Below are 8,345 nucleotides of genomic sequence, written 5' to 3' on the forward strand. Positions count from 1 at the left end.
CTCATACTGGTCATGAAGCAAGCAGACTACTTTCCTGGAGCAAGAGTGTTGTGTCGGTGAAATAGTCTACTTGCATGCATCCAGGTGTTCTGACCTGGACAGCTGTGTTTCATGCACAACTTGACTTAAGCGAATATTTTCTCTGGAGCACTTTTATATAGACCCAGTCTCCTGGTGCAATGGAGTGGCATGGCTGGTGTGATTCACTTCCCTGTTCTCCTTGCACTTGTGCATGGAAAGACAACACAATGTCTTGCAATAGGTCAATGTCACTTCATCTATCAATTGCAAATTGAGCTGATCAAGGTATAGGAGGTGAATATAGCAGTTTCATATTCCTCCTAAGTATCTCATGTCTACGTTTTACTATTAGATGTTGATCTGGTACTCATTAGAGCATCTGGCAACTATATCTCTGTTTCATCACATATTATGGCAACTTTATTCTTTAGAACATAATGGTGTCTTTCTGCAATATATGAAGCTGGTGGGTAGTACAGGCAATTAAGTTTCTGATCTATTTATTCCTAGAGTCTTCCATACTTCCCTAGTCGCCTATTCTGTGAAGTGTGAGCCTTGATAAGGATTGACAGAAAAGAAGTGCAGTAACACAGAATAAGTTATTTTACAAATTTATCTAAATTTGTAACATTACCTTTCGCAAAACTATAGGTCTCAGTCCATCCTATGTGTTTTTCAAACAGTAACCAATACACATACAATGTTACAGCATTTCCTAACTTGTATAAAATCAATTTGCAAATTAACAAATAAACCCCAAGTTGGAGGCTGTATGTTTTTTGTGGTTTTTCAAGTTTACCCACATTATATGCTATGTATATAGGTCAATTTTGACAATACTGTGGTGCAGCAGAAGTAAATTCCCTTGCAAATTAGTCTTGGTTTACAGCAGAAATCATCCTTTGCTACAACAAAAACACCCATGTAGAGACTCAGGGGCATGAATCTGAAGTGAAGCACAATCAATTAAACAAATAAGTTATATATATTATGTTGAGAGATCACAGAAAGGGCCACTGTCTTGGCAAAATTATCTGACACTGCGTTTGTTTTTGAGACATCAGTGAGAGAAGCTGAAGCAGTTAGCTAGTTGTAGTTATAGCAGGAGGCAACATGACAATGCTTAGTATTTGACCTACAAAAGGACCATTCTTAATCTGCAGATGCTATAGTATGAGTATCCTTTTTGTTTTCATGGCAGTCCATAAACATAAAAAATAACAAATGCATTCCTACAATCAGTACAGATATATACCGACTTGCCCTTTGTAAGCAAACAGGCTTGTGTCAGGTCTACAGGCTCTGCTACCTGTGCTGAATAAAGAGTAGGTAACTAAGCAACTACTTTGTGCTGGAAACAGGTAGTATATCCAGAAACTAGAGCTCTACCAGATTTATTTCTTAAAAAAGAACAATCAACACAGCTTTGCAGAAGTATGTATTTAAAGTCAACCCTGGATGAAGTGATATGACAAGGGATGCAATAATTTTCCATTGTTCACCTGAAAATGGCAGAGAAACAGGATTACTGTCACATACATCACTCACCTGAACGTGCATGATACATGCCAGGGTTGATCACAACAAAACCACCTGGTCTGTATAACAATTATTAAAATCCCCCTTTAATTAAATGTCACACTCATTACTGTCACCTCCAATATTTGATTCCAAAGATAACACTTTGAGGAAGTTCTTCAGTTCTTATATCCCACTTCAATCAAGACTTAAATTAACCTGAGTGTGTAAACCAAGCAATCCCCTGTATTTCAGTAAAGTAGTGTTATAATAGCACAGTGGCTAAGTGGCTAGCACTTCTCTAGTATATATAAGGTCATCTAGGTTTTAAGGATTTTGGAAAATATAGAGGGACTCTCACAGTAGCCCTGTGGTAGTTTTGTCCAGGTATATTGTTGTCACTTTTACAAAAACAATATGTATGCCAGGTGATGGGAAGGGAACCACACCTGCTAGTGCTTATTGTAAAGAATTAATTGAATCAGATGTTTCTCTGGTGTGGAGGGATCCCCCTATACTGTTACATTAGTGTTGAAAAGAAAACAACTCATACATCAAGTTTGTTTGAGATTTTATAAGTACAGATACAGGATTGCACTAATGTAGAGCAATAGGCATGTAACAAAAGTAATAAACCTGCTTATAGTGTTCACCTTGTAAAAGTTTTTCAGATGGAATCCCTCTACAGGCAAATGGGGAACACTGTGGTATTACTTAGGGCCATCTTTTCCATTGGGCACAATGGGCAGGTGCCCGGGGGCCCCACGGGCAAGGGGGCCCCATAGGCAGGGCTCTTAATTAGAATAAATAATCCTGCAAAAGAAAAAAACTGCAAAAAAAACCTTCAAGGGTCACTGAGCAAGTACATCTATCTATTTCTATCTCTATATATCTATATCTATATCTGTATCTCTATACATCTATATCTATATATCTATCTTTATATGTAGGGGCCCCGGTGCACTGCTTTGCCCGGGGGCCCATAATGTTGTTAAGATGGCCCTGGTATTACTGAGCAACTTTTATCCTGCTTATAGTACTGAATAGGGTCAGAGAGGTACACAATCTTCTCTGAGGGTTTGTACAGGGCTTATAAAAATAAATAAACCAGATAATGCATTGGAAATTAATGCCTTTTTCACCATGCTTCAACTCTTGTATTGTAATGTTACTTATTTCACTGCCTAGGAAAAAAACAAATACTAATTATCGCTATCATAACTATTATAAATATATTTATGCTAAACAGTCTCATAATTTCATGAAATGAGAACAAAAATGTCTGATCAATCAGGACATATGTACATCAGGTGCAGTTAGGTATGGCAATAGCGTGAGACATGTTGGGATGTTGTCTTTTAACTTGTGTGGCTCTCCAGCCTTGGCTCAAGACATCAAATATACTGATTCCACTTCTGGTATCCAGAACTTATCACAATATACCAATTGAATCAGATAATGTAAAGTCATGGTGTCCAGGGCACTTTAACATTTGTGGTTAGAAATATTTCTTAAACTTGCCTTTTATATTGGTTGATATTTTCTGATTTACTAGTTTTCAAAAAAAATAACATTATGTCATATTATATCAAATAGGATGGATATGCCAACTTTTTATTATATACTTTTGTTTTTGTTTTTATTAATCTGTATTCCTTCAGTTTTGCAGGGCTCTCCTTACTAATGGATCTGACATTCTACACAAAGAAGGAGGAAGAAATGGATGAAATAACCATAAAGTAGATAAAGATGGTTTCATCTGCTTTTACTTTAGGATATAAATGAAAAGTAATTTTCTTAAATACAGTTATTTTGTCAAATTGATGTTTTAAAGACGTTATATTTATCTGGTGATGGCAGTTTGAGCTGTATTAAAACAGGAGTGTTTACAGTTTATTCCCTGTCCTAATTCAATGCACTGTTGGAGATTGTGCTTGTTAACACATTATATTGGTATTTGTAGTAGTATACATAGTCATTACTGTAACTTGTTTTCTTAAACTTGATTGCTGTGGTATAAAAATGAAAAATAATTTGCACATGATTTATTGATCTGGTACTATTGTCTGGTGTCATATTTGAATGTGATAATTTTATATGGTATTGTATTTTTTTGTAATTTTGCATGTGTATATGTTCTTTTTATATTAGTGCATTTCACCTGGTGGTGGGTGTGTTTGACCATGGGGGAACATTTGACAGTCCCTCTGAAAAGGTTTGTGGTGGTTTACATACATCTGCTTTATATTTTGTTCTAGTCTGATGATGGCATTCTTAATGTGCCAGAAACTGCAATTATATGTCATTGGAAGAATATTTTTATATTATGCTCTTTAAACCTTATAAAAATGTGAACAAACAAGTCATGTTCATGTGGAGTGCTATCAGGGGAAATGTTTTTTTTTTAACATATTGTCACTAAGTAGTATGTAAACAATTTGTGCTTCCCATTATGTACAGTGTCTGTAACTCTGTGCATGCTCAAAAACACATAACCTCAGCTGTTGATCACTAGTAAGAGTGCACCAGTCTGTATATGGGTGGGATTCTGTCTGCACTTTATAATGTTATGCTCTGAACAACCAGTGGTTAAAGCATTAACTCAGTAAGCCAACTTATCCTAAGCATACAAGCTACCCCCCTCAAATACCCTTAATGAACTGTTTATGTCATAAATGCCAACTTTTAAGATTTTGAAGAGATCCGGGGGAGAAGTCATGTAACATGGAGTAGGAGGAGGGTGTGGTGTAATTGTTGCATCACCATAGCCCGGCCCCCACTACAAAAAGCCAAAATTTACGGCACTGAATGGGGGGCAGAGCTTAATGACGCGATCCATCCAATGCCGTGAATTTCTGCAAATGCGGAAGCTTTGCCTACTCTTCCGGGAGTCCGTGAGGACTCCCCAAAATTTCCTACTTACCTACATACTTGCCTACTCTCCCGGAAATTCCGGGAGAGTAGGCAAGTATGGTATATGTACTATAAGCACAATCCAGAAACTTCTGAAGACGTCTGTTACTATATTACTATATTACCACAATCACTGCAGTGCTTTTGCCATGGGGGAAGTGTTCATGTAGAATAGCAATTTACATGCACCTAGCAAATATGAAAATAGCAGAGTACCACTGCATTTTAAGTTACAATTGTGATGTATAGTTCAAATGTGGCAGGTCCTATTTTTAGTTTAACTGCAAATGTGAACAGATCCTTATAATTATAAAAATATTTTGACTCAAATACAGTATTTCTTGTTTAGCTCTGGAAAACTATTCAATTAATCCAGTTTAATCCTGAGCGTTCACTCTGTGCATGCCAAGCAGCCATTAAAAGCTCAGTACATAAATACAGGAACCCAGTCCTTTTAATATTTAACAAGTATCCAGAAATGTATAGAGCATACGGCAGACTCTCAGAATGAAAGAGACACTTTCTAACCACTTGAATGGAGGCAGATAAGACATAAGGGTTCATAAATTTTAATTTCAGTATTTCAATTGATTTTAGCAATGACCATCACTTATGCTGGATAATCAAGGATATTATTTTTATCTAGTCAATTGTAATGTTTTTAAAATGACTATACCACATATCAAAAGAATAGAGTCCACTTACCAGATTAGATTAACTGTTTAACTACAGGAGAATGTCAAAAGCACTTTAGACCAAATCGTTATTCAGATAAAAATGTTATGTGAGTACATCTGTAGTCGTTAACTAACAGTCTGTGTCAGCAACTATTTAGAAAAATGCTGCATTTTCCACATATCAGAGAGCATTGCTACATGGTAGCCTTCAGTCTCCTAGCAATGATTGGAGCTTAGTCCTTATCTACACTATATGGGCAAAAGTATTCGGACACTTGACCATTACACTAACAGGGACTGTAATGACACTGTATTCAAATACATATACTTTAATATGGAGTCAGTCCCCATTTTGCAGTGATAACAGCTTCCACTCTTCTTGGAAGGCTTTCCACAAGATGTTGGAGTGTTTCTGTGGGAATTTGTGCCCATTCATTCTGTAGAGCATTTATGAGGTCAGGTACTGATGTTGGACGAGAAGGCCTGGCTCACAAACTCCGTTCCAGTTCATCCCAAAGGTGTTTGATGGGGTTGAGGTCAGGACTGTGAGTGGGCCAGTCAAGTTCTTCAACACTAAACTCATCAAACCATGTCTTTGTAGTCCTTGCTGCTGACGCACAGTTTTTGTGCTTACATTAATGGCAGTGGAAGTTCAGAACTCTTCAGCTATGGAATCAGCAGTGCATTGGTGACTTTTACGCACCATGCGTCTTAGCAGTCGTTGACCCAGCTCTGTGATTTTACGTGGACTTCCGCTTCGTTGTTGAGCTGCTGTTGTTCCTAAACACTTACACTTTCTAATAATATCACTTACACACTTACAGTTGACAATGAAATATCCAGCAGGGATGAAATTCCACAAACCGTCTTATTACAAAGGTGGTATCCTATCACAGTACCACGCTTGATGTCACTGAGCTCTTCAGAATGACCCTTTTTGTTTCACAAATGTTTGCAAATGGAGACTGCATGGCTAGGTGCTTGATTCTATAAATCTCTGGCACTGAGTCTGATTGAAACACCTCAGTTAAATAAATAACTGATGTGGCCAAATACTTTTGTGCATATATAGTGTATGTACAATAACTAAGCTGGTGATGCATTGCCTGAGTAAAGCAACTCTGAGCGTGGTTTAAATTCCAAACTACTTAAACAGATGTCAGCAAAGAGCATCTCACAAATGATGTGGTTCCTAGACAAGTTGGGAGACATCTAAATAAAACCCCAAAAAGCAACAAACCTCCATTAACTAAAATATTTATCACACCCCAAATTACTTACTGACCCTCTTTGTATATGTGCCTTAATTCTAACTAAAAGCCCTCATTCACACTCTTCATCAGAAATTAATCAACAGCTTATTTTGATTAAAGCTGTCTATACGAGCGCTCAGATGGCATGAACTGAGGAATCCTCCGAGACTTACTCTGAGATAAGTTTAAATCATTGAAACCGTCAACCAATCAAGGATTTGTGGTAAAAATGCAAATATATTATATATTATATTCTCTCCACTTCACATCACCCATTCAGATACATGAGAAGTAGTAGGATATAGCTTCACATTTTTGGTTGAGAATCTCCTTTTTTGGTGGGGTGTTGTGGGGGTTGTTTCTTATCTATTGGTTTAGGACTATAACCGATCAAGAAAAGATAGAAGATGTTCTTTCTTTTAAGTTGCTTTTGGATTTTTTTATTAAATGGGATTTTAAGCAGGGGAGATTAATGGCTTTATCAAGATGTGCGTTTTCCCAGCAAACCTCAAGAAGCAGTTGGGCAGAATGTGACAAGACCAGGGTGTGGGTTTGGGGATATTTTCCCATCCCACACTCTGGTCTATGTGAGATAAGGAAAAGCAACAAGTACATCTGTTGGGTCAGGTTTACAATCCCCAATGCGATAATTTAGGAAGTTTGGAATATCTCCTATTTTCAGAGGGCACTAAATAGACTGAATATTAGAGTCCCCAATACTATGCCAATGGTTATACATTTAATTTAAATGATTGAATATAATTTTTTTAACAGTTCCATCCAGCATCAGCAATTGGACAGTGTAACATTACAGGCATACTTGCCTACTCTTCAGGAACTCCCGGGAGGCTCCCGAATTTTGGACTCCCGGAAGACTAGGCAAAGCTCCCACATTCGCCGAAATTCACAGCATTGAATGGAGGGGGCTATTCAATGCCCCGTGAATTTCTGCATTTTTTAGTGGGGACGGGGCTATGGTGACGAGACAATGTCGCTACGTATCCCTCCTACCCTTTGTCACATGACTTCTCCCCCGGAGAACTCTTAAAAGTTGGCATGTATGATTACAGGTTACAACCTCTCTTCACACATATCCACACAAATCACTATTTCTCAATGTTCATTGTTGATTGCAGATGGGGTTAAACTCTTTGGGCCTGATTTATTAAGGAAAGTTAAGTAAAAAAATTGAGTAAGTAGTCTCCTGGACAAAACCATGTTACAAGGGGTGCAAATTAGTTTTCTATTTTGCACATAAGTTAAATACTGTCTGTTTTTCATGTAGCACACAAATATCAACTTTACATTCAGCTATGAAGTATTTGTGTACTACATGAAAACACATACAGTATTTAACTTAGGTGCAAAATAGATAACTAATTTGCATCTCTTGCATTGTTATATGGTTTTGTCCAGGAGACTACTTACTCAATTTTTTTTTACTTAACTTTCCTTAATGAATCAGGCTCTTTGTTTGTGGATGTTTTTCACTGCTTATTGAAGTGAGCGGCTAAAATGCAATAATGTTGCTAGAGATCAACTATAAACTGAATAAAAAAATAATTATAATATTAACAGTGCCCTATTCATTAGAATTTGCAGCCCATAAAATGAATACTATTCAATGATGAAGAATAATATTAATAGTTTGGTGACTTGGGGCTAGATTTACTAAGCTGCGGGTTTGAAAAAGTGGGGATGTTGCCTATAGCAACCAATCAGATTCTAGCTTTCATTTATTTAGTACCTTCTGCAAAATGACAGCTAGAATCTGATTGGTTGCTGTAGGCAACATCCCCACTTTTTCAAACCCGCAGCTTAGTAAATCTAGCCCTTGTTCTCTGTTTAATTTTATATTCATGTACATTAAGTTGGTAAACTTTTTACACATTTTGAAATGCTTTTGTAAAAAACACACATGTTTCCTAGTGCAGTCAAGAAGCTTAATAATATCTTTTTTAAT

Source organism: Mixophyes fleayi, chromosome 6 (genome assembly GCF_038048845.1).
Source record: "Mixophyes fleayi isolate aMixFle1 chromosome 6, aMixFle1.hap1, whole genome shotgun sequence".
NCBI lineage: Eukaryota > Metazoa > Chordata > Amphibia > Anura > Limnodynastidae > Mixophyes > Mixophyes fleayi.